General features: G+C 50.9%; 1 protein-coding gene and 2 long non-coding RNA genes across 21 annotated transcripts in view; 2 read left to right on the top strand and 1 right to left on the bottom strand.

Annotated features, from left to right (window-relative positions):
- Positions 1–3,927, top strand: part of RAP1GAP2 (RAP1 GTPase activating protein 2) — a 54,516-nt gene extending 50,589 nt beyond the window's left edge. For all 16 annotated transcript variants that reach the window (XM_074556719.1, XM_074556715.1, XM_074556723.1 and 13 more), the window contains one exon: positions 224–3,927. The gene's annotated coding sequence lies outside the window, so the exon portion shown is untranslated. The remainder of the gene's footprint in view (positions 1–223) is intronic.
- A 2,997-nt stretch (positions 3,928–6,924) lies between these two features.
- On the top strand, positions 6,925–21,571 carry LOC113459888 (uncharacterized). 3 transcript variants are annotated; one of them, XR_003381467.2, is made up of 3 exons: positions 6,925–9,952; positions 11,491–13,626; positions 15,689–21,571. It is a non-coding gene; the product is annotated as an uncharacterized LOC113459888 (long non-coding RNA). The 3 variants fall into 3 exon arrangements; XR_012583541.1 differs by having other exon boundaries at positions 11,491–15,858; positions 20,734–21,566; XR_012583540.1 differs by having other exon boundaries at positions 6,925–7,075; positions 7,173–9,952; positions 11,491–18,607.
- Positions 20,376–26,206, bottom strand: part of LOC106629652 (uncharacterized) — a 62,526-nt gene continuing 56,695 nt past the window's right edge. For both annotated transcript variants that reach the window (XR_012583542.1, XR_012583543.1), the window contains one exon: positions 20,376–25,636. This is a non-coding gene — a long non-coding RNA (uncharacterized LOC106629652). The remainder of the gene's footprint in view (positions 25,637–26,206) is intronic.

The following is a 26,206-nucleotide window of genomic DNA, read 5'->3' as shown; positions in this document are numbered from 1 at the left end:
TTACATTTCTGAAAGCATGGGTCTCAAAAGCTGGGCTTTTCACCCAGTCACTGTGCTTCCTTCTCCCACAGCCTGGGAGTGATGGGTGGCCTGGTGTTTTGGGGAAGGGCACAGCCGTGGCTTCAGCTCCCTCCCTGGGACAGGTGCTTCACAGCCAGCACCTCCGGGGTGGGAATATTCTCCTTCCACACTCCTGACTTTTATCCTTTTCTTCTTTGCGCAGAATGTTTCAACAAAGGGAAAAATCTTCAACACCCCATGGAGCACACACGCCCGGGCCATGGGCAGCGAGGTGCCCTCGCCTGCACACCAGAACAGAGCTCTCACCTTGCTGCAGCCCTGTCCTGACAGGGACAGCCACCTTCTCACCCTGCGCTGTGCAGCACAGCCCTGTGCCCCTCTGTGTGCAGGAGGGGACTGTCCCTGCCTGTGCTGCACTCCTGGCCAGGGCCATGTCCCCTTCTGGTCACCCTGTGCTTGCCCAGTGTGCCGCAGCTGGTGGCACTGTCCATCCCCCTGTCCCTGGGTTGCCTGGCAGCTCCTTCTGGGCAGAGGGGCAGCAGGAGAGACCTCCACATAGTTTAGGTCCCTGCATGCTTTACTTGCAGTTACCAGTGGGGAAACAGGGGTTTATGTTTGTTTTTTGAAGGGTGGGGTCAGGCCATGGTTAGGTGTTAGTGGCTCTGGGGCAGTTTGCCCTCCATCATCGTTTGCTGTTGCTCTTCTCTGGGGACAATGGGGCAGAACCTCCCAGGGGGGTCCTGGGCAGCTCTCCCTGGAGTGGGATCTGCAGGGTCCCTCCAGCCATCCCTCAGCTCCTGCCTACACCCCAAAACTCTTGGGGCAGAGGCAGCCCCTCGCTCCAGACCTGCTCAGTTTCTTGCACGCGAGGCAGTGAGTGACTTGGCCCAGGGAGGGGAGCTGGGGACAGCAGCCAGCTCATCCTCCTTGGCAGGTTCATCCTGCCTGCTTTGTCCCTGCCTGACACTGGGCACAGGCCTGGGAAAGGTGACCCAAAGCTGTGCTGTATTACAGCTTTAGCTTTTCTTAGTGCTAGAACTGGAACCAGAGGGGATTTACCTGGTAGGCTCTGCTTTTCCCTATGGCTTGGATCACCAGGCAGGAAAATGCATAAAACTCTGGTGATTTCGGAGGCATTAGGCTGCTCCAGCCCTTACAGAGTCTGTCCTGCTGCTTTTGAGCAAACTCTTGTTATTATGAAAGGATTATAGATTCTGCAAGGTAACTCTCCGATAATGCCCTTTCCCAGCAAATACCTCTCTCAATATGCCAAGAAATCCTTTTGCTCTTTTATGGAGCTTCATGTGAAGTTTCCTGAAGCCTGTCCGTAAATTTCACATTGCCCATAGATTTCCCTTACCCATTTTCTGGAAGACAGGCCATGATGCTGCAGAGATATCCCCCCTGTCCCCCCAGCCTGTGACCTTTGGACACCCTCATGAAATCAGGTTCTCAGTTTCAAGTGAGCGCAGTTCTTCAGGTTTGTGATTCCTACTGAGAGCAGGACTTTGAGTGCCGAAGCCGCCTTCCCCCGTGGGAGCACCAAGAGCACAAAGCGCCTGGCAGAGGTTTCAGAGGGGCAGAGCTGTGCTCCCGGAGCAGCCCTGGCTGTGCCTGCTCCTGCTCCCCTCTCCGGGGCCACTGCTCGTGGGGTTCAGCCACCACCTGCCCTCCTGCTGTCAACTCCCTGGCCAGAGGCGAGCCCAGGCAAGCAGGACGTGCTCTGCTCACCCTGCTCCTGCAGGGAGGTGCTCTCCAAGAGCCTTAGACCCGGTTCACACAGGTGCTGGAATTAATCCATGGGGAAGGCTCTGATGGAGCTATGATGGTGGGGGGGGGAACCAAGTTAAAGAAGGAGAACAGTTGTGAAAAGGCAGGGAACAGTTTCACCGGCCCTAAGTGCTGTGTAGGACTAGTAAATACCAATAACTCCCGTGGGGATGCTCCCTCCTGCTCCCAGCCAGCTGCATTTCAATAGGGTTTAAGCCTACAGTTTCCTTTGGAAGGGGAGCATGCCGTGTGCTCAGCCCAGCCCGCAGCTGTAGGTGTCTCAGGATCACACATTTGCTGCTCAGCGCTTGTCTGATGATGCTTCAGTAGCACTTTCAAACCCACCCCCAATTTGCCTCTTAGAAGCTTTGGTCTGATTTCCTGAGGCTGCACAGTGAAACACTGACTGGTGCAATGACTTGCTCCCAGGGTCTGCTCTGGGTTTTTTTTTCCTCTGAGAAGTCACTCGGTTCTGTAGATGTTGTCATTCCTGTGGGTGTTGATCTCCGTGAGATCTTTCAGCAGATGATGCAGTGGCTACTGTCAGCTGGTTTGCCATTTTTGGTTGTTTTGTTGCTTTCTTTTTTTTTTTTTTTTTTTCACTTGAAACTGTGGCTTTCTTTTTTGACCTAGATAGATTTGGGAATTATTCGAACGGGACTAACAGGCAGAGAACAGTGTGAAGCCTCAGGGAGGGTTGCAGTGCTCTGGGCTTCTCTCCTCGCCAGGGGATGGAGCCCGCTGTGTCCCCTCCAGCAGCGGGGTCCCCTGCCCTGCCCTGCCCTGCCCTGCCCTGCCCTGCCCCGCTCCGGCCGCATCCCGGGCACTTCCGTGCTGCCAGCGGCCGTGCAGGTGCTCCTGTAGATATCTTGCAAAATGTTTTGTGCTCTTAAGTGACACTTACACATCTATACATATATGAAAGGGATATATATATATATATGTATAAAATATATATATTTATATATATAAAGGAAAGGATCCTTAACTGACACTAGAATTACTGGGCAGTGCATTTTCCTTTCTGATTCCACTGTTTCCATGCACACAGCTTCTGTCCTCCTCAGAAGTGACATGGCAGAGGGAGCAGAGGGGGCTCAGAAATGCCTTAGGGGGGTGATGGGGCAGCCCCTGCTGTGCGGAGGCGTCTCTGGGGGTCTCTGACCCCTCTGCAGAGGGATCCCTGTGGCTGGGGGTCTCTGTGGCTGGGCGTCTCTGGGGGTCTCTGACCTCCTCTGCAGAGGGGTCTCTGTGGCTGGGGGTCTCTGGGGGTCTCTGACCCCTCTGCAGAGGGATCCCTGTGGCTGGGGGTCTCTGGGGGTCTCTGACCTCCTCGGCAGAGGGCTCTCTGTGGCTGGGGGTGCTCCCCCTGTGCCTGCTGGTGCTGCAGCCCCTCGCTCGGCCCAGCCCAGGTGCAGCTGCACCCCTGGGGCCGCTGCTCCGGGTCCGGTGCGGGACCTTTCCCTGCGGGGGCATCGCCTCCGCCGGGGCCGGTGCGCGGCTGCCCCGGGCTGGCACAGCCCTGCCCTGCCCTGCCCTGCCTGGGCTTCCCTTCGGCAAAGCGCTTGGCACGCACTCGCATCGTCTCCAAAGCGCCCAGAGCCGAAGCACAACAGGAATCGCTTTTTGTGAGGGAAGCAGGGCATCGCAAGCACAAACTCCGTTTCTTGCCCGAGCTCTGAGGGTCCCCGGGAGCGGCAGGCGAGGGCCCCGGGCTGTTTGCGCCGCCGGGGGCTGTGCCGGGCCGGCTCCCTCGGCTCGGGCGGTGCCGGTGCCGGTGCCCGGCGGGTCCCGCTCTGTCGCTGCCCGCTCAGCCCTGCCCGGCCCCGCATGCTCCCACCGCCCCAGTGAATGTAGCGCTGCAAAGGGAACGCTGCGCTTGCAGCAGAGAATGTGAGGAGAGTTTATAGAGTGACTATGAATCCTGGAGAAATGTATCTGACAAAGTTTATTTTTGATGTAGAGAGGCAGTGCTTTGTAGTTTCTGGTGACCTATGTCTGTTGTAAATAATGTATATTTAATTTATTGCTATGGTAGCAGATTGTTATGTATAAAACTAAAGGTTCACAAATGTATATTTTGTTGCTTAAATGTGTCTTTGCAAAATTCACAATAAATAACATATTTTGTGTCCATATACGTGCTCTGTGTGTGTGGCCATGTAGTGACAGCTTTAGAGGAGATTTTGGGGAATTTTCCTTTGAAAACCAGGTGAGGGCATGGAACCAGCTGAGCCTGGGGAGCTCCCGTGGACTCAAGCACCCGGCAGTGAAGCACAGGAATATTGAGGAGCAGCGACATAAATGGGGAAATCTCTCTGGGGCTGCCAGCTCTGGGACTGGAGCAGTGCAGGAGGAGGCAGCCACTCCTCTGCAAACACTCAGCCATTTAACCATGAGAGCTGTCCTGTCTGTCTGGACAGCAGTTAGCTGTCCACTAACTGAGGTTAGTGTCCCATAAAGCGCCACACAAAGCGGATCCTGTCAGCAGCCACACCGTGTGGCAGCAATTCTGTGCCAGCCGAGCTCCCCTCGGGGCATCAGGCCTCTGGGCAGGCCAGCTAAGCTAACAAGGAAATTGCATTTTCTCTCTCCAGCTCCTCAGCCTCCTTTCAAATCAGTTTAATTTATTTTTTTCAATATTTTAACAGGCGTTAGGGAAAAGGCTGCTGTGGGAGAACCTGAGCAGCTCGGTGCGTGGTCCGTGGACACAAAGCCTGTCTGGTGCCACAGGCAGCTCTTACATGGTGCAAAGCCACTGACAGCTCCTCCCCTTGGGAGCAGGGTCAGCCTTGAGAGGTTTAAAAAGTTAAGCTTTAAAATTAAATAGTGTAAGAAAATGTTGACAGATAAACAAGCAGTTTAGACATATGTTTTAAAGGACTTAAAGAAATGTTTTCTAGACCTGGCAGATGGGCAAGTTGGGAATTAATGGCTGAGTATTCCAGCTAGAATTTGGAAAGTTTCCCACAGAATCTGAACTCCTAAGTTTGGTGGGAGGGGTACTCAAAAACTGCAGACAACTGCAAAACAAACCCCAAACAGGCTGCTCAGCCAGAATTGCTTCACTCACTTTTAAACAAACTGCGAGTGTTGTGAAAACAAGAACCTAAATCCAGGTTTCAGAGGAGTTTGTGGAGTCTTTCATTCACTGGGTTCCAGCTCTCCTCAGAGCAGCGTCCCCAAGTGATGCTGGCAGCAAAGGGCAGCTGTGCCCAGAGCCGGGCTGGGACAGGGGCTGCTGCCAGGGCGGCCCTGCCTCAGGGGCAGAGTCACGGGAGGAGGATTCCACTGCCTGAGCACCTCCTCTATTTATTCCACTGCCTGAGCACCTCCTCTATTTATTCCACTGCCTGAGCAACCCCTCTGTCTCCCAGGGACCCTCTCTGTGCCACAGACTGCCCGTCCTGGTCACAGGGCAGGATTTGATCCCTCAGTGACAGGAGCATCTGCAGACGTGAAGAACTGACCCCAGTTAAAAGTGGTTGGATGTTCTAAGGCTGTTCCAAATCATCTTGAGAGCTTATCAGATCTGGCAGGGCAGCATGGGGCAGCTATTAGGAAAGATGATAAGACCTTGTCTGTCTCTTTAATGAAACTCTGGAGATACCAGATAATCATGCTGAGTAGTGCTTAGAGGAAAACCTCCTGAATGTAATTAGTCAAGTAATCAAGTAATTTTCTAGGCACTGTAGGCAAATAGAAGGACGAATGGAATCACAGAATGCTTAGGGGTAGGAGGGAAGTTTAAAGATCACCTGCTCACCCCTGACCAGGGCAGGGAGATCCACGAGGCCCAGGTGCTCAAAGGCTCATCCAGTCTGCCCTGAGCCCTCCCAGGAATGTGGCTCTGCAGAGCTGCTGCTCTGGATCCAGCTCTGGGCGGCTCAACCAAGCAGGGCACCAACTGATAAAAACCAGGTTTGTTCTTAATATTTGAAATTGAAATTAGGGACAACAAAATCCAACTTTTTTTTTTTTTTTTTTTTTTTTAATGCTTGCAAACTCTTATACAATATAAAAAAGCTGGATGTTTCCTGCAGTCGTTTTTGTGGCTGGATGCAGTGTGGTCTCCAAGGCTGAGGGGTGTGTTCCATGGCACAGCCAGGACACTGAAGCCCCACAGCAGTCCCGGGCTGAAAACCTCTGAGTAAGGCTCAGGATGACAGAGGAAAACAACTATTCCTGATCACATACTTTATCATGGCCCAATGAATTTATTTGGCATGTGGTTTTGATATTTATAGCCAGACTTATGCTTTACTTTTTTTTATAATAGTGGATGTTTATTTCTCTCACCCATTACATCCCATCCCAGAAATGGCACAGACTTATGACAAACACAAAGTGAGGCTGATGTACTTTCTTTGTAAAATTAGAAGATTTTGGCACCTGTGGGTGTCTTTAGCACACAACTCAGTGTGCTGTTGAGCTACTGAAAATGTAAATCCTTCAGTGTTTAATTTCAATAGTGACTGAGTTTTTCCACGTGGGTGGGGGAAGAATTTTCCAGTTTCATTCCTCGGAGCTGCTCAACTCAGAGGTTTCCCCTTCTGTACAGAAGGTGGCACTGGAAATACAGGAATGAGATGTCACCATCTGCTTGCCTCTACCAACAGGCTCCTGTGTGTGTGGGCGGCACCTGCCAGACCAGCTGGGAGCAAAGTGCTCCCTTCTCAGGCTGCGGGGTCTGTCCTGCCTCCTGCCGAGGGTTTGCTCCAGGAGACCAGCGCAGCTGCACAGAGCACATTTGAAATGTCTGAGCCCCGCGGATGAGCTGGGCTCTGGTGGCAATCGACAGAGCCGAGCGCTCAGGATGGCGAGAGACAGCCCCTGACAGAGAGCTGAGCGGCGCTGTCCTCTCTCCAGTGAGGGATCCCAGCTCCATGGGCAGGATAAGGGCTGCTCCAGCTCATCCCAGCTCCGTGGGTAACAGGATAAGGGCTCTCCCAGCCCATCCCAGCTCCGTGGGTAACAGGATAAGGGCTCTCCCAGCCCATCCCAGCTCCATGGGCAGGATAAGGGCTCTCCAGCCCATCCCAGCTCCGTAGGTAGCAGGATAAGGGCTCTCCAGCCCATCCCTGCTCCCATCGGCAGGATGAAGGGCAATCCAGCTCATCCCAGCTCCATGGGTAGCAGGATGACGGGCAATCCAGCTCCCATCGGCCGGAGCTGTGCCCGGGGCTGCAGGGACCGGACCCGGAGCCGGGGCTGTGTCAGCTCCGCCCGGACCGCGGGGCGGCGGTGGAGCCACGAACCCGCCTGGGGAGCGCCGGCTCTGGAGGTAACCTGGAAATAAATAACTGCGCTCGTAGGAGCTTAGGGCTTACACGCTTGACTAAATGGGAAAAACCTTGGTTTCTTTCTTTGCGATGTTGCAGGCGCTGCAGGAGAGCTCAAAGTCACAGCAGCTCCCGCTCAGGGACGGAGCAGCTGCTGCCGGGAGAGGCTCAGCTGCAAAAGGCATCTTTGTGTTCATAGCGCTACTCATGTTTCCTTCACAGCTTTGCCAAATGCAACAAGCTTAAAGAATGGTTGTTCAATGAGAAGAAATGAGTTCGGCCGGCTACAAGTCCTTCTTGTGTTACCTCAAGTCCCACCTTAGGTGGAGTCAGCCTCAAAGTAAAGGGATTTACTTTGCTGCTGGGATGCAGAGGGAAGGCTGCTGAATAGCTGTGAACTTTACAGTGCTAAACACAGGTCTGGCCAAGGCCCAGCAGCTGGCTGCACATCTGGCAGTTCTCCTACAGCCAGTGCCACGGTCTTGAATTTCTGTTTCTGGCTCTATTTCTTGTGTCCAGTAGGAGAGGAAAGTTTTGGAAGGAAAACTGATAGATCTGCCTGCATGCCTGGCACTGAGACCTGCAAGAGAAGTTGTGTGGCTCTGCGGAGCTCTGCAAGTCCTCACTGCAGCCGTGATCCACCTCCCTTGGATCCTTCCCTCGCCCCGTTCCCGTCAGCTCTCTCTGGGAGGGGCCCCCACACCTCCCGAAGGTACAGAAGCTTCTCCTGTGCCCTCGAGGCCAATCCCCTCTGCTGCCCGAGCCAGAACCTGCAATCTGGAGTGCAGAAATGGCCACTGTGGCCACTCTAGTCGTGCCTCCAGTGGCTGACAGGGACTGTGATGCTTTGCCTTACTCTGGTGCTTTGTCTGAATTTTGTGTGCAGGAGCAGGGACTGGGCTGTGTCTGCTGTGCTCTGTTGTCTGTTTGCTTTCCCTGAAGCCTTCCTAGAGGAATTATTTGTTAAACAAATTGAATGTGTTGGGAATAACACACAATGGTTCATAATTCTCTGTCATGTACCACTGAGTCCAGTGGGGATTTCTGCTACATCACTAGCGCAGTGCTGGGGCTGAAGACAGCACTCTGGGAGGTGCTGCAGCTGCTGAAGACATGACCATATTCATTGACAAGCAGAATTAATTTGTTGGGTTTTGTTTGCAGGGATTTTACCGGAGTAAAATCCCACTTATTTTCCGTTTCAGTGCCATGAAAAGTGTATTGATTTTTCTTCACTTCTGATTGTTCACATTACTGGATTGCTTTTAAATAGTTGACAGAGATCATTCATTTTCCAGCTCCAACATATTTTACAGCCTGCTCCCTGTTTTATTTGTGTGCTCTGGGGGAGTTGCACAGTCATTCATCACTCTGGTCACCTTCTGCAAGCGGCAGCCCCAGCAGCAGGGAGGAAACTCTTCCCCCGCGGGGTTTTTGCTCTTCCTGCCTTCTCCCTGGCAGCTTCTGCACCTGTTCCACCTTAGAGGTGGAGCTGAGGCTCAAAACCTCTCCAGGCCAAAGAGCAGAGCAGGCCAAAGCAATAAGGAGGCCGCAGAAGGATGAGTGGTGCTGTGAGAGGTGCTGGCTGGTGAGAGGGCATTAAGGGCTGTCCTGGTGTTGGTGAGTGAGGGTGATGAGCTGAGCAGGGAGGGGCAGCATCCTTCAGCCCACACCCAGAGAATGAGGGAGCTCTGGGCATCCCTTCAGTGCGGAGCCCGCGGGCTTTGGAATTCTGCCCCAGCCCAGCTCCACCCTTCCCCTGAGCTGCGCCGCCTCTCGGGCCGAGCCCTGTGGGAACAGGGATTGTCCCTGTTTGCTGGCACAGTCCCTAAAGCAGTGGGGCCCTGATTTCACAGAGGCCTCAGGCGGCAGGGAGACAGTGCTAATAATGAGAATTAATTATTCATTTATCACTTCACTCTCAGTGAGTAATCTCCAATAATCATGTATAATTTGCTGCTTCAGTGAATACTTTGATACTAAACAGAGCTGGTAGAATAAAGTCACAGAAGTGAAAGCCCCATGAAAAAGAAGTGAGAAAATGGTCAAGACTAAAAAAATGATCTAAGAAATATTTGTGCATAATCATTTGCCCAGATCTAGTTGTGTCCTGGATAAACACATGGAAGGCAGATAGAGACATAGATTGCTCAATCTCTTCCCCAGCTCTTGTTAGAGTCAGAGATCACAGTGTGACCCCAAACAGAAGCCTAGGTTCTGTGTCCAGAGGATGGTCCAGGAGATCATTTTGCCTTCTTTAACCTCCTTCTGGGATGAAGGAAGTGCAGCAAGGGAAAGCTGCTTGGCACTGAAGCAATTAAGTGGGGAATTAAGTATTCAGCAGGCCTAAATGACTGGGACATCCAGAGCGCAGGTCTGCCCTGAGGAGTCAGGGAAAGCTCCTCCAGTGCTGCTCAGGGTGAGTTTGCACGGTTTGTGATCGTTCAATGACTTTGATTTTCCCCTCTGCCTTTTCCCTTCCCATGGCTACTGAGTGCTTGGCCACAGGGCTGTGCTCACCCACACCAGGGGCATTTATTGCAAAGCTGTTTGTGACAAAGGCAGATCCCAGCTGTGCTGGGCCGTGGTGTTGTTATGGGAAACTGCTGAAATATTGTCTGTTCCCACATGGAAATCTCTCTCAGAAGCAGATTGCACGGTTGTATTTTACACTGTGGTGCCTGCTCACATTATCCCTCGCTGACGTACAGTGATGATGCACATGTTGGATCCACAATGCTGAGAGAATTAACGCTTTGGAAGTGTTTACCTCCCCCATTATGGATGTTCTGCCAGTAGCAGTGTGCTCATATTCTCTGCACAGAAATTAAAGGCACTGATAAAAATCGCTGAGCTTCTCTTCTCATCTAAATCTCCAGGTAAGAAATGGCATTTCTGTATGTGAACAGCACTGTTTGGTGACACAAACCCTTACCTGTTTCTCCTTTGAGTTACAGGATATTTGTTCAGTTTTTCTTTCTTTCTTTCTTTGGACAACTTTCCGAAGCATCACTTGGCAGATTTTATTTATTCGTGCTTTCCTCCCTTATATCTATTTCCACAGAACTATTAAAGTATTTAACTTCCACTTATACATTCATAAGTGTGTGACTAAAGTCCTGTTGGTGGGATGAGCAGCTAGAGCTCTCCTGTGCACTGAAAAATGGGCATTTTCAGAGAGATAACAGAGTCTAACATCCTAAAGCTACAAGGAATTCAGATATCTCATGTTTTGGACAGCTGGTTTGAACATAAAAACCCAGGAAGGGATTTACTCATTTTCTCATTAAGCCACCTGAACCAAATCCCAGTGTCTGTGTGAGATGCTCTCAGTGAAGGGCACGGATGCTGCCAGTGCAAATCAACCCTGCAGGCTGGGGAGTGCCAGGCTGGGCAGTGCCAGGATGGGCAGTGCCGGGCTGGGGAGTGCCAGGATGGGCAGTGCCGGGCTGGGCGGTGCCAGGATGGGCAGTGCCAGGATGGGCAGTGCCAGGTCGGGCAGTGCCGGGATGGGCAGTGCCAGGCCGGGCAGTGCCAGGCCGGGCAGTTCCAGGATGGGCGGTGCCAGGCTGGGCAGTGCCGGGCTGGGCGGTGCCAGGCTGGGCGGTGCCGGGCTGGGCGGTGCCAGGATGGGCGGTGCCAGGCTGGGCAGTGCCGGGATGGGCAGTGCCGGGATGGGCAGTGCCAGGCTGGGCAGTTCCAGGATGGGCGGTGCCAGGATGAGCAGGGCCTGTGCGAGCAGAGCAGCCCCACCTGGGAGCTCACCTTCCTCTCCAAGGCCACCAGCCGGGTCCCAGAGCGGGTCAGGGCAGGAGCTGCAGCGTGGGACCTCTCCCTTGTGCTGGCACCAGGGATTCACAGCACCGGATCCAAACTTCCACAGCCCCAGAGCATCCCCAGCCTGCAGCCCGAGTGCTGCTCACTGCTGAGTAAATGCTAATCTTCCATCTTACAGGCATGTCCTGAGACTTAATTAATGCTTCTGAAGTATTTTAAAGCCCTCAGATGGCAAGCAGGCTAAAATATTGCCAGTCCCTGAGGAACCTTCCCCTTCAGGGAGGACTCCGGGTGTTTTATTTAATGAGCAGCAGTGTCTGAGGACTGTCTTGACTGATTATTTCTGAGGCAAAGCAGCAACACGTTCACACGATGCTGCTGAATTTTAAATGGGCTCCAGTTTATTGTGGAAATACAGCACTGGAGCAGGTACTCCCTTTTGCTCTCCTGCAGCCAGCCTGGCCAGAGACTCCTCCTGCAGGAGCTGCTCCACGGGGGCAGAGAAGGCGCCCATGGAAACCCCTGCACCATGGACAGGCTGGGGAGCTCCCCCCTCTTCTCCCTCAGGGAAAAGCGTGTGGAGCCAGGGGATCATGTTTTCTGCAGGAATGTGTCTAGCTCACCATTTCTGTGTCTCTAGGTTACGCAGCAGTGGCTGCATTGGGCAGCATCTCTTCGCACACCCTGGGAGTGCTGGGCGGCTCAGCCATGCTGGTAAACAACTTTATGATAATGCAGATTATGCAAATGTACCAGTTTTCCTATCATTTCTTGTGCTGCCTATGGGAGCAAGTATTTTCTGGTGTGTGAGCTGGCTGCAGCATTCAACCTGCTGCCTTTTTTAAAAAATGCTTTATAGGAGCAGAACTGTCTTCAGAGGTTCTCTCGCCTGATACCTGAACTAGTGACTGTGAACACGACGTGCACCGTGTGAAGCCAAATAACCCTCCAGGAATTCTTTCTATTAAAATAATTGCTAGGGCAGGGGAATACTGCAAACAGCTGTGGTTCATCCCATAAACATATTCTGCCTCCTTTGGAACCTCAGCCTCCAACTGATGCCAGAGCCTGTCAGCTGCAGGAGCAGTGGAACATATTTCCTTTGCAGAAATGAAACGATTACTGATGAATAAATCTGTTGTGCACAGACCTGAACTCCCCAGTGCGTGCTGCATATGCAAAAGGGAAAAGTGGCAGTGTTTCACCCTGGAAGGAGCTGGAGCGACAGTTCATCTGCTGAAGGCGCTGGCTGTGGAGCTGCCTTGTGTCACTGAGCGTGAGGAAAAATCCCCCACGTCAGTCCAGCAGTGAATGGCATCACCTTGCCATGCAGGGCCCTTGCTCTGGCAGGGAAGCAGCTGTCCCATGTCATGGATGGGCTGAGAGCAGGCTCCCTGCAGGCCCAGCATCCTCCTTCGGCAGTCTGGTGGCCAAGGGCTGAGCTGGCAGGACAGGAGGGCCCTGGGCCCAGAGGGGCTGGGGGTCCCTGGGCTGGGGCAATGGGTGCTTCCAGGCTGATTGCTGCTACACAAACCCAGGCAAGAGCTGAGCCCCTGGCTGCACTGATCCCACGAGGTGATGCCTGGAGTGGAGGGGGAGATGGGATGGACCAGAGAAAACCCTGCTCTGCATCTGTGAGGGGACAGGAAGGAGAAATCTCAGAGGTCACTGAGACCTGTACGTGCCCGGTTTCACGGGCTCCGTGTTGTCTGGCAAAGCCAAACCCTCTGGCAGGCCCGTTTATTTCTGTCAGTCCCGTCTGAGTGCAGGAGGTGGGCAGGGGACACGGGCACTGACGGCCCTGGTGTGCAGGCCAGCTGTCCCCAGCCCTTGTGCCACAGTTCCTGCAGGAGTGGGAGCAGCGCTCGCCCAGCCCCACCGCTGCCTGTCAGGCTGCTCAAACAGCCGGCACTGCACTGGCAAGTGTTGTTAATCAAGAGCCACAGTTCAAGGCATTTGACTGGCACATCCAGTCAAGTGGCAGCAAACACGCTGTAAAACCACTGTGCTGAGGCCACCTTCCTAATGAAGGCAAAGTGGGAGCAATCAATCAGGGCCGGCAGCCAGGCTGGCACCGCCTCTGCAAATGCAAATTGAACGAACAATAATGAGCGTTATCTAATTAGTGCACACAGCTGCAATGTTACAGCCCTGTATAGGACACACCTTGTTAAATTTCATGGTATGTATCCCAGAGTGACTGAGAAAATGATGGAGGTTTGCCACGTGCACACCTTGTAGAGCACAGCCAGGTAGAATCGTGGTGATAAATGCATTATTCTCAGCAGGTGCGCTCTGGATTGAGCAGTGCCAGGATGGCCACAGACTGGGAATGGACCCTGCTGTGGAAGGGTCAGCCCTCAGTGAACTCCTCCTGCACTGCAGCTCCAGCACCTGCTCTTACACCAGGAGGAAGAACACCCGGGGCCAAATTCTTCCACGAGACACTTTTATACAAATCCATGTCAGAAATTTGGTGAAAGAAATATTTCAGGCAATTCTTTCGCCTTTGTTGCTTTAATGTTCAGCAATATCTGTTCTTCCTGTAAGATCCCTGGTGACACTGCAGGGGATGGTGGGATGGTGTTTAAATATTGATGTTTTAGCAGCTTATGGTTTTAATACAATTTAAATTATGCACATTTTTATTGGTCTCATAGGTTCATCAGCAATTAGTCTCCCCCAGCTGCACAGGAGGGTGTTCAGCAGCTCTGTATTGATTTCTGCCTCAGCCTCTGCGTTTTAGTGACTGGCTACGTCTTGGTGCCTTGGCAAGGTAAACAAATCCACAGGCCCTTATTCGAGAGCTGCTGGTTAGCAGCCATAAATGTGTAATCAACAACTCAGTATCCTTGGATTAGATCTTCTTAACAATCATTAGTTTCATCCCTTGCCGCTCTAATAAACCTCTTGGTAGCAGGCCAGAGCCAATTATACATGTGCTTGGAAAATTATAAAAGAAGGAGAAGAAGTCTGTGTTGCCACAAATAAGTGAAAATTTTAACTGGCCCAAACCCGTGGCGCGTGCAGGACTCATCTGTTGTTTATAGGAGGTTGAGCATTGAGTATTGGAGACAACGTTAGGGAAATTCTGTATTTATTTTGCACTTTATGGTTCTTCCACCTGATGCCAAGCTGGCATCAATGCACAAGTCCTGCAGCCCCTTTCACATTTCTTCTGTGGGCTCTGCAGACCAGAGCCAGGGTTGGGAGAGCTGCAGTGAGCTGACTTTGACTCCAAGCTGTTTTGTGGCAGGATCCCTGCCCAGGGATGCACTGCAACGCTCAGGAGGAGCATTGCTGTCATGGTACAGTGACCAAATCACTCATTTATCTTCTGAGAGACAGGGAACTGCCCAGCCTGGGGGTCCAGAGGCTGGTTTCCAATTTCCCCCTCCCTTGTGCAGCCCTGGGCAGCTCATGGAACATCCCTGGGACCCGTTCTTTGCTCCCACAGATCCCTGTCTTTGGGAGGAGCCTTGGGGGAGAGCTTGGAGCCCTGGCGTGCTCACTCTGTTCCTGTTTAGTCCCCAGTGCCATGGGATACAACAGATAAACACCCCTGAATCCCTAAGGTTTTGTTTACTTTTGGTTTCTGTTCCTTCAGTGGGACTTTTGCAAGGCGCAGTGAGAAGAGAGCATGCACCTGCACCAAGGGCAGTGGTTTTGTGGTCTCGCTAAAGAAAATCATTAATAACAGATCCACCCGTCCTTCTCCAGGTGGTTCTCAGGATGGTATGCCATCCTGCACAAGACATTTTTTTTGGGGGAGAGGTGATAAGTTTCTAGGATGTGCCATCAGCTTTACAGTCAAGCTGCTGGCATTAGGAGAGGAGAATGGGAATGCAAACCATAAAAATAACAGATGGGAGGCAGATGTGATAAAATGGAAGCACAGGCAAATTATAAAACCATTCAAACTGCTCATGCAGATAAAATCAGGAAACAAAATCACATCTGAAATCACAAGGACTGGGTGTCTGTTTGCAAAAAGAGTGTTTGACTTTGGTGTTTGTTAGTGGTACTGCTGGTGGAGGTGCTCAAGTTCAAAGTCCTGGAGGAGAAGCAGGGATTTCCAAGCTGGGGCTGTGGCACTTTCATTTGCTGCTGAGGAACATTTCTGCTGTGGAGGCTTAAAGATGGTGTTTTTTCTCAATTCACACCGCAAATGTTAATGCTCATATTGTGCCAGTGCAATTACTTGACTGCAGTGATAAAATATCATCCAAATAACTGAAGAAGCACAAAGGGAAAAACAATCCCTCAAAAACCTGAAGGGCAGGTGAACATGAAATGGAAACCCAAAATAATGCTGGGATCTTCAGGAGCCCAGCTGGGTGTGCTACAGGACCTGGCAATGCCCGGCAGTGCCCAGCAGTGCCCAGCAATGCCCGGCAGTGCCCAGCAATGTCCAGCAGTGCCTGGCAATGCCCAGCAATGCCCGGCAGTGCCCAGTAATGCCCAGCAGTGCCCAGCAGGGCCCGGCTGGTGCTGTGGTGGCTCCTGAGCAGGCTGGGATGCTGCAGAGCCCCTCAGCCCAGCAGAGCTGCAGAGCCTGGGCAGGGGCTCACACCAGGGCACTGCTGGGCACTGCAGAACCCACCGCTGCCTTTCCAGGGCACTCTGCTGTCCCCGGCTCCATTCTCGCCTGCGAGGTAATTGGGTTCCATTATTTGATATATAAAGTGGGAGTGGGAGGGAGGGTCAGGGAGGACGAATTAAAATGAATTGAGAATCTTTATGTGAAGAGAAAAGAGGACTGGAGGGAGCCATGATAACTCTTTGCAAATACTTAGAGGGACATTATGAAGAGGACAGAGACCAATTACTCTCATTAGTCAGTGCAGCAGAACAAGGAGCGATGCTGTGTGCTGCTGAAGGGAAACCTGGAGTCTGATGCAAAAGTTCCAAGGATAACAGCACAGAAGGAGCCATCAGGGGAAGGTTTGTCCTGGCTTGGCTGAAGAACCTGGTCCAGAGTTCAGGCAACTGACATGCAGACTTCCAGGTAATTCACCAGTGCATTGGGGAAAAGGTTTTGCAGATTTCATGTTTACCTGGCATATATTCCTACTCAACTGGGGACATATTTCCTGTTCTCGTATCAACCCTCAATATTTGACGTGACACCTTAGGAATCCACCTACAGTTTGTTGCTCCTTTTGATCAGACACTTCTCAAGGAAATGGGAGGGAAAAGGAGAAAACCTGGGAGGAACCAGAGTGGGAATCAGGGGGAGTATATTAGCATTTGCTGAGCTGGGCGCAAGAATCACTCAGGAAATTAAAAGCAGAATGATATTTTGGGGTGATAAAACATTAAAGTATGAAACTTGCATTTGACTCAGATCCAGCCTCAATTTTTCCTTTTTAAGCTGCAGTTTAGGAAAAGCTGAACACTTGCCAGTGACAAATGCAGGCTCTGGACTCTTGCAAAAGGGAGAAAGAATTAAATTATGTTAGTTGGTAATGAAAAGACGTGAGAAATGCAGAAAGAGGACAAAGGAAAAAGGTAACCATGGAGGTGAAACAAAAAGGTGCAAGAGTTTCCTTACACCATGTATTAATTAAGGCAATGCAGTGATTTTCAGGGTGACACCAAGCTCACTCAAAGTCTGACCAAAGAAGTCAGGCAAGGTCCTGGGTCCTTTGGCACAGTGCAGGGTGGTGGTGGTGATGTATGCCAGTGCCCTGCTCTTGGATGAAGCCTCAGCTTTCCATTGGCACAGTTATAAGCCTTTTGTTCTGTTGGGTTTTTGTTTGGCTGTTATTATTTTCCTATGTTTGGAAATACACCCAAAGAGGGTGTAAAGCCTGCTGCAAAGGCAGCATTTATTTGATAAATCAGATACCCTATATGCAATGTAACATAAAAGCCTCGTGTGGTTGGTTTGTGCTGATTTTCCTGTTTTCTGTGTGTGAATGTGGTTCAAGAAACAGTGTCAGCTCTGCTTACACAAGCTGGGAGTGGCACCCAGCATTCCCCATGCCAAAGCTCTGTGGTCCCTGTCCTGCAGGGGCACCATCCCTGCCCTGTTTGTTTTCATTCATCCAGCCTCTTGAGCAGAACGATCCCCCGAGCAGGCAGTGATTCAATCACTGATTTTCTCTCATTCCTTTTCACAGCTGTTATTGGAGGCACAGCTGTCACTACATCCATTCAGGGGAAAGAGATGATCAAAGAGGAAAAGACAGGAAAACACCATTTAAGAAATAAATGCAAAGTTATGATGCCTCTGTTTGCCTGAGAAAGAGAGATTTTTATGCAGCTTTTGGCATTTACAAATCCTTTGTGAAAAGGTCACCCTGTAGTTGGAATCTTATTAATACAGAAGAACGGCCCAGAAAATGTCATGTCTCTTTACCCTGGTATTTGCCCGGGAAGGAGTGACTCAGCACGCAGGGCTGCTGGGCAGGGGGGCACAGCAAGTGCGGGGCTGGCAGAGGTGGCAGTGCCACCGCTGCCCGTGACCCTGGAGCAGCGGGTCCGTGTGTGCAACCCTGCAGCTCCCTGGCTGCAGAGGGCAGCCCATCCACTGCCCACGGCATGCAACATACACTACATAACCCCCCAAAAAAGGCAAAATGTATAACTGTTCTAGAAACATACACACAGATTTTATAGGGCTAGGGGTATAATCACATCCAGCAGGGCGTGGGGATGGAGTTTTGGCAAATAAAGGCTGTGAGGGCAGTGTGAGATGCTGCAAGGGGAAGACAGAGTGCACAATGAATAAGACATGATAAATGCATTTCCTCTGGAAAATCACCAAGAAAAAGTTGAAGTTTGTCTGTCATCTGCAGTTTATATTTCAATCTTTAATCTACTGCTTTTAGTTATGTTTGTGCTCACTTCCTTCAAGGGAATTTTCGTTCTGTTTGCCTTAGTGGTGACTCATGTTACCTTTAATATGTTTTGGCAGAACTGAGGTGTTTATTTTAGCAGAGTAGTGGAAACAGTTGTGAGCGTGGTGGCGCTGGCTGCGGCTCCTGCCGCGTCACCGAGTGGGCAATGCCCTGGCTCAGGCTGACCGGTGAGCTCTGAGCACACAATCAATCACCACCACGCCTCACCCTGCGCACAATTTCTTCATTTTTAATAACTGGCACAGTGAAACATTTTGCCACTTCTGACACGTCACAGACTGATGCTGAATGGAGCTGTCTCGTTCAGCATCTTCTAACCCATTACAGTGTTTTCATTTTACTTTTCTCTTTACTGGAGCTGCAAGAGCTCAAGGTGGTGTTTATAACAGAGAACAACTGTGATACACCACCTCTGACTGGGGAACTTCTCAATATCAGCGCTTCTTTCATTTTTATTTCCCGTGGGATTTAAGGTTGCTGCTGCCCTGTCCTGTGACCCAAACATTGTTTTCCTCTCAGGACACAGATCTAGCATGAACGCTCATGAAAGGACACACATTGTCCCTTGGTTATTCGTGCATCACTGCTCACTCACAAGCTGACTGAATTCTGCAAAGCTGTGGGCAGAAAGCCTCTGGTACTCACCTCCACATCCAGCATCATGCCAGTGAAAGATTTTACAGGAATGTAATTGCATTCCAAGATGAAATATCCCCAGTCTGGGTTTTCAGAACCACACCCAATTCTTTAAGAGCATTTCCCTTCCACTGCAGCTACACAGCCTGAGTACTACATCACTCCTCCTTTACCCCTTTTCCCCCAGCCCACCCCAGGTGCCTCTCACCATCACCTTCCTGGTCCTCAGGCTCTGCTGCTCACTGGGGAATGGCTGTCACTGCCACTGCTGCTGCCACTCATGATTGAAAGCACAAAGGAAAATTGACAGACAGCAAGCAAACCAGTGGCTTCTGAATCCAGCTGCAGAGCCCCAAGTGAAGGTCACCCAGAGCTCTGTGTGGGAGCTGTTGGTGTTCATATTTGTAAAGCCTTTTGTGAGCACTGTAACGATGAATGGTGACGGCTCATGTTGGTGTGCCTGTGTACACACACACACAGACCCCCCCACGTTGGAACACTATGCCAAAGAAATTATGTTTCACATAATTTCTAGTGTCATCTTTGATTAATTTGCGTTTATTTTCTCATTATGACTCATCCCTCATTTCAAAGGTGTCCTTCCAACCAGAACATGGGAAGAGGACCAAGAAGTGACAGGCAGCAAGGAATAATCTTAAGGCAAAGCCCAGGAAAGCCATTCCCACTGCCACATCTCTGGTTTAGCACTCCCACCCCACTTCCCACAGGCAGTTTCCTCTTTGGAGAACTTGTTTTCCCAGAGCTGATTCATCGTGTCCCAAGGGCCACAGATTCCCCTGTCACCCTTATCAGTCAAGGAACAAAGAAATGCCTAAATCAGTGAGATTAGCCATGGGTCATTTGACAGCTACGCAGAGTCACAATATGCAGAAATACAAACAGCCCAGTGCCATTTATGCACCTTGTCAGCCCCCCCTGCCCCACTGTGATGTGTCTGGGCCACTCTGTGATGATTGCCACAGCTCAGTGCTGAACGGGCTGCAGGACATGTCCCCAGTGCTGTGACCCTTGCTCTCCCCCTGCCCAGGGTGGCCACCTCTGCCATTGTGCAGTAAATCACAGCTCCACTGGCCACAGTATTGTTGGTGAAATGGCTGGAGAACATCATAAACAGAACTCGTCCGGGGAGATATTTCATCTCAAGCTTTGATGGCGAGGTCAGCACTGCTCAGACACATCCTTCAGCTGCAGGTCAGCCCTCTCTGCACTCTATTTTGAGATCTCCATACCCCATTTGCTAACCCTGAAGCAGTCACAAGACCCTCTGGACTCCTGTCTCTCCCTAAAATCCTGCCCAAACCTGCTGTCTCTGGAGGCACAAGTGGGTGGGTGCTAGAAAACGTGAGCTCACCTTTCTGCTCACGTGTGAACTGTACAACACAGACACAGCTTGTTCTTTGCCTAATACAGAATTAAACGTTATGCAACTCATATCACTGAGTGATATGTTTTGTCCCACGAGAGATTTGCTTCAGAAATACAAAGACAGAAAAATACTCAACTGTCATTATCATGCCAGTTTTTAATCAGCTGGGAAATGCTGCTTCTTCCCCCAAAAGAGCAGGCTGGATAGAAACAATGTTCTACCTCTGCCTCCCCCAACACTGCTTCCTTTTCCCACAGAAATTTTCCATTTTAATTAGATTCCTTTATTACCACCCTCTTTTCTAGCATATCTTTTCTTGCTGTTAAACTTTTTTCCCTCTACATATCTATTTTTCATTTTCTTCAATTGCCAAGAGCTACAGCATGTGTCCATGTGCATGTGCTGGGGGAAGGAGAAGAAAGAGATAAGAAAGGAATAAAAAGAGAGAAAAGATGGGGAAAATGAATCTGATAATTGTTGGAAAGAATTGTTGCCAGCAGCAAAAGTGCTGAAAAGCCACTTTCATGAAACCAGAAAGTTTTCCTATTTTGCCAGGATGGAGGTGACACCCACAGGCCCTTCCCCACCCTGGCTGCACCCCAAAAGCGCAGGGGGCAGTGAAGCCCTGAGTGGCTGTACAGCCTCTGCTCTGCCGTAAGAATTCATGCAGAGAACAAACCAAGCAGAAATAAGCAACCTCTGGTTTCTAAGCCACTCCAGCTCACTGACAGCTCTGGCCCACCATGCTGAGGAGGGGGATGCCCATGAGCAGTGTGGGGCTGCTGGCCCCAGAGCTGTGCTGTGCAAGTGCTGATTTGTGTCTTTCCTTGATGCACGTTAAAGCTTACATTTGCATTCCAACTCCAATGAAAAATTTATGACTGTTAAACTTCTGTATGTCATAATTAAACACAAACAATAATTTCCAAATAACTGTTTACCATGCTGCATATTCAATTGTGCAATCAATCTCAGTGACTCTTTTTCCTTGCAGAGGAAGGGAGGCGGGCTGTACCCGCCACACGCGCTCGCACCCAGCCCGTGGAAGATGAAGAGTCAATCTGACATTTCAGGAGAGAGCAGTTACCTGTGGAATAAATAGATTGAAGCCCTGTCATTCCCAAATAGATGCCACCTCCTCCTGCTATTTGTTTGGAGGAAGCCTCCCAGAGAGATGGATGGGACAACTGCTGTTCAAACATTAATCTTAATGCAGAGAGAGAGGGAAGCAGCTGCTTGCAGAGCTCTGCCAAGGGACCTGCAAGGAACGTGTGTGAGGTGGTCCCAGCCCTGCCCCAGGGATGGCCCCACAGCCAGGACCTGCTCTGGGAGGGGACAGGGACCAAGTGACCAGCAGAGACCCCCTGTGCTTGTGACAAGCTCTAGCAACAAGCAGGCAAGGGGATGAGCAGGGAAAGCTCCACTGAAAACCGGCAGAGGAAAAAGACCTTGGCCTGAGGGCCCGTCCCTGGGCATTGCCACCCTTGCCAGCTCAGGTGGCTTTGCTGGCAGTGCCCGGGGGGCCAGTGAGGACCAGGGCAGCTGTGGGAGCTGAGGAGGCGGCTCATGCTGAGTCAGTGGCACTGTAAGCCAGGTACTGCTGGCATTCAGAGCAGCCTCTTTCCTTTGTGGCATAAAACCTGCACTGGTGACCTGCCAGTGGGTGCCAATTGGTGGTGGCTTCACAAGGAACTGCATTTGTCCTGGAAACAAGGAAAATAAAAGATATAATGGAGTTCAGTGGTGCAATACAAATAACAGTGTCCTTTTACATTACTAACAACACACTCTACGCTGTCTGGCTCCCTGTTCTCCTGAGGACACCACTAAGAAGCTCTCTGTAAATAGGATGTCTCAGTCAATGTGCTCTCCCAAAGACTGCATTAATCACCCTTTGTGAATGCAGTCTCGGGGGCAAGGACTGTGCTGGGTGGGAGGAAGGCATCCCTCCTCATCTGAGCGGTGTGGGCACTGCCCACAGCCACACCGTCTCCAGGGCTGAGGCCCAGAGCGGAGATGCCAGCTGTGGCAGGCCCCACGCTGCAGGAGAGCCAGTGCCACGGCAGCACGGGGCTGCAGACAGGGCCACGAGCCCCCGGGGGCTGGCAGAGGGCTGTGGAGGGCACGAGGGGATGGACGACAGCTCTTGGGCAGCCCTGAGCTCTGCTGCCTCCACGAGCAGGTGCCAGGGAGTCTGGAGTGCACCTGTGAGCTCAAGGGCCTTCTCACTGGGTCTGAAGGGTTTCTGCTCCAGACTGTGGGTTTATGCTGTCCCCAGACCGATTCCAGTGACCGGAAGCTACTTCCACCCAGAGAATTTGTAAAGCTGAATATTGTCCCAGACTGGGCCCCTTCTGTAACTACAGCCCCTGCTCATGCAGAGAAGGACAGGGCTGGCAGCACATGGACCCTGCTCTGTCGCCTGCCACCAGGGCCAGGTGTGCCCATGCAGGGCAGGTGTGCCCATGCAGGGCAGGTGTGGCCCATGCAGGGCAGGTGTGCCCATGCAGGGCAGGTGTGCCCCATGCAGCAGCTCTCAGTGAGATCCTGTGTGCTCAGCTCATGCCACGGCCAGAAGACTTCACCTCTCTGGGCTGCCAGCTTGCTGGCTTCCATAAGGCCTGATTCCATAATTAAATTAAACTCTTTAGTGGTATTTAATGTTGCATATGCAACATTAATTTTTGTGCTAGCATGATCAGTGCCATATTCACACTTGTTTATTCTCAGGGTGTTAACGCAAATCCTGCTGTAAACACATTTTCACAGGTCAAAAGCAAAGCATAAAAATCAACAAAAATATTTTCATCATTAGTTTACCAGTTCTACAGTAAATGTGATGAGAGAAAGAATGTCTTGAGAGCAGGAGAGGCTGTTGGAGGGCCCTGATGCTCTGAGACTTGTCATCCCACAGGGGAGCTGCTCTCACAGCCACATCCAGCAGCAAACCCCACCTGGGAGTTTAACTAACCCCACAACATTTTGTCTTCCCTTCTGGCTGAGCCTCATGTCCTGCCTAGGCAGGAGGTTATACATGGGGTGAAAAGTTTAAGGGAAGGAAAAGGCTCTGAAAGGCACAGAACCCTCACTTTGGATTGCACAGATTCAAAGTGCTCCCACTGGGACCTCAAAACTGTGTCAAACAAATGCAACCTATTGTCTCTTTCCCTGCCTTAGTCCCTAACAAAGCTGTTTCCATTGCTGGGGAGACCCCTGGAAAAGGGTTAGCGTCCTGAGTAGCCCTTGTAAGCAGAACCAAATGAGGGAAGCGAGCAGACAACAGAGCAGAGCAAACAGATTTCATTTTCTGTCTATCAGGTTCTGTTAGCTTCACAGACAGGTCTCTGTCACAGTCATGGCCTGTCTGGGGCCAGAGTGCAGCCAGCAGATTGAAATGGAAATGCCTGCTGAGGGCTGGTGCTGCTATTGAGGGAGCTCAATCCCCAGCTGAGCCTGGGCTGCTGCAATTACAGACATCCCTACCAAATCCTGCAGGCAAAGCTCTCTGCAGGGCTCACCCATAGCTTACAACACATACCTCTGATGTGCATCCAGGTGAGATCAAACTGCTGCTGAAAAGGTTCTTTGTGCCTGCTCCTCCACACACTGCTGCAAACCCCTTTTACCCACCAAACTCTTTTCCAGCACCTGTAACACATCACGGGCAAACTGCTTAATCACCACAGCACCACTCATCCAGCCCTGGCAGCGGTGGGACACAGACCCCAGCCACCTGAACAGCCCTCACTGCTACAGAGAAGCACCACCAGGAGGTGAGGGAAAGAAAATTTACCTAGTAATTGCTAACAAAGCCCCATATTTCCTTGCTAGCACATATACAAGGGAATTTGGCTCTCTTGCTGCATTAATGCCACTTGTGAAAACTAACTTGGGAGGCTGGATGTTTTTCCCAGGGTAAGGAGATGTTCCAATTACCACTAAATTGCCAGCACTTGGAACAACACTGCATATTAATTCAAAGCAAGTGAATGTTCATTGAATTACCCAGAAGAGTAAACAGCTTTTTGTGGGCTGTGTAAATAATCCCAGGGTAACGAAGAAATTGGGAAAAGAGACTTTAAAAACTAATTTACCTGGGCAGAGAAAAAAAATCCAAAGGAAGTGAGTAAAAGAAAGGGTAATCAGTGAAATGGCTATTGTGGTTGTCACAAGCTGGGTGATGCGTTTGTGAGTGGAAGGAGCAGCCCCAGGCTGCCCATCCCAGCAGCCCTGGGACAGGAGCACACGAGCAGCCCCATCCCTGCCCTGCAGCCCCCTGGCTGTCCCAGGCTCCCCACGGCAGCAGAAACAAGGACCCAGTGCTGTGGGAGCAGGAAGGGGATGCAGGGGTTGCAGTTCTCCCACCTGAACCAAACTCCGATGCCTCTCCAGCGTCCACCACAGCCACCACTAACGAGCAAAGGTTTAATGAATACACCTGGCTTCAGGCAGTCTCCCACCATTTTCTTTTTTTTCCAACTCAGCTCCCTCATCACTGAGCTAATGCACTAATGGACACTCACCATTACCTAACTTCCGACCTAATGGGCACAGCAAATAAGTGAAAGGCTCATAAAATCAAATTTACTGAGCATCATTCCTTTTGCTGTCCATTAACTGAAACTATTTATCAGGTTAAGCAGATCCAGGGTATGGAGCTATATCCATCTTGCATTAATGCTGTTACAGGGACATTTCAGGATCCCAGGCTCTCCAGCAGTTGCAGAGAGCGCAGAGAGGCCAAGCTCTCGCTCCTGGCAGTGATTTCAGCAGCTTGAGGGCTGCACCAGCCCTGTCAGATGGGTGGGCTTTCTTCTTAAGGCATCAAGGAGCTCCAGTCAACTGGCTGCTGCAACATTCCCAGAGCAGGAAAGTGCTGTTAACCTTGATGTCAGTGCCTGGTTTAGAAATACCAAAACTAGAGACAGATTAGATGAACTCTAAAAACTTTCCTGTATATATATTTACAGGGTTTTCCCTTGCTAAGTTACTTTTTTCCTTTCTAAACTCTCAAGGCCCCAGTAAAGCCAGTCAACATGCCATTACAATCGTTTGGGGACCAGTAAAGCTTTGAAAAATAGCATATGCACTGTGGATTTAAAGAAACCATGTGAACCACAGTAAGCCTTGAAGATAACTTTGAAATGCATTTTTATTTCTCAATAATTTCTTGAGAACCATTAAAAGAAATGAAAACTCTGCACCCTGGACAGACACAGAGTGGTAAAGCACTGTGAGGGGGAAAAAAATATCATCAATACTTTGGAAAGGATGTCAGGAGTCCCCAAGCACTGTTTTGCCAGCAGAGGCGACAGCTGCAGCTCCCCTGTTCCCACATCGGTAACCCCATGGCCACCCCAGAGCCCCACCCTGCCCCTCTGGGTGCTGCTGGTCCCTGCTGCCACCACGAGGCTCAGGCACCTGCTTGGGGTGGTGGCTTCCTGCTTGAAATGGGTTTGGCCCCCAGAAACCCAGTCCTTCCTCTCTCCTTTCTCCTCCTAACCATCCATTTGACTATTTTCTAAAACAAAACAGCAGCTTCATCGCATCCAGGTAATGACATTTCAGGCCTGAAAGCGTGCTATGCACACAATTCAATGAATCAAACAGCCTCTAATGTCCCCTGACCTACTTCTCAGATCCCTCATTGTATCTGTTTAAGATAAAACCCTTGCCAGGATTAAAGCATTCATGGCATATGTCCAAGGGGCAGAAAAGGCCATGCTGCAACCACAAACCAAAAAAAATGCTCGTGGCAGTTTCTGTGTTGTATTTTACCTTCAGGACAGGAAAAACTTATTTAAACTGTGAATTATCACACCCGTGGGAAGAGCTGAAGCCTCTCATTGCAGTGGTGCCTCCTGAGCCAAACGCAGCCTCTGAATGTACCTTTCTTCCTGTAAGGTGAGAACAAGACATCAACAGAAATTAGGATCTGTTTTTCCTCTTAAAAAAACCTTGATTTTCTTCAGTATTTATGCTACAAATGGGAATTAAGTAGTAAAGGATTTGAAGCCATTAAATAACGAAATTCCTGGTTTTCCATTTTCTCAGCTGTGGGTTAGTTTGGTCTCCAGGACAGGTGGCACTTTGCAGTGGAATACCAAATGCATTTGGAACATTTCTCAAGCATTCCCAGCTGGCAGGAGAGTGAGCTAGGTTCTGAAGGCCACGGTGGTACCAGAGCCTGGGGAAGAGACAGGGATGCACAGTCAGTGTGCCCTGTGGGACACTCTCAGCACATGGCAACGAATTCTGAGTGGGATTTCCCCTTTTCTGGGGGTGCCCCTCTGTGCCCTGGGAGTGTCAGAGGACAAACTGCAGCCCAGCCTGGTGCCCCAGTGGGATGAGGGCAGGGTGACACTGTGCCATGGCAGTGCCCGGCCTGGTGTGCCAGTGGGATGAGGGCAGGGTGACGCTGTGCCTGTGCCATGGCAGTGCCCAGGGGTGCCCCAGCCCCAGCAGAG

This window comes from Zonotrichia albicollis, chromosome 22 (genome assembly GCF_047830755.1).
Source record: "Zonotrichia albicollis isolate bZonAlb1 chromosome 22, bZonAlb1.hap1, whole genome shotgun sequence".
Lineage (NCBI taxonomy): Eukaryota > Metazoa > Chordata > Aves > Passeriformes > Passerellidae > Zonotrichia > Zonotrichia albicollis.
This window is presented reverse-complemented; position numbering and strand designations above follow the sequence as displayed.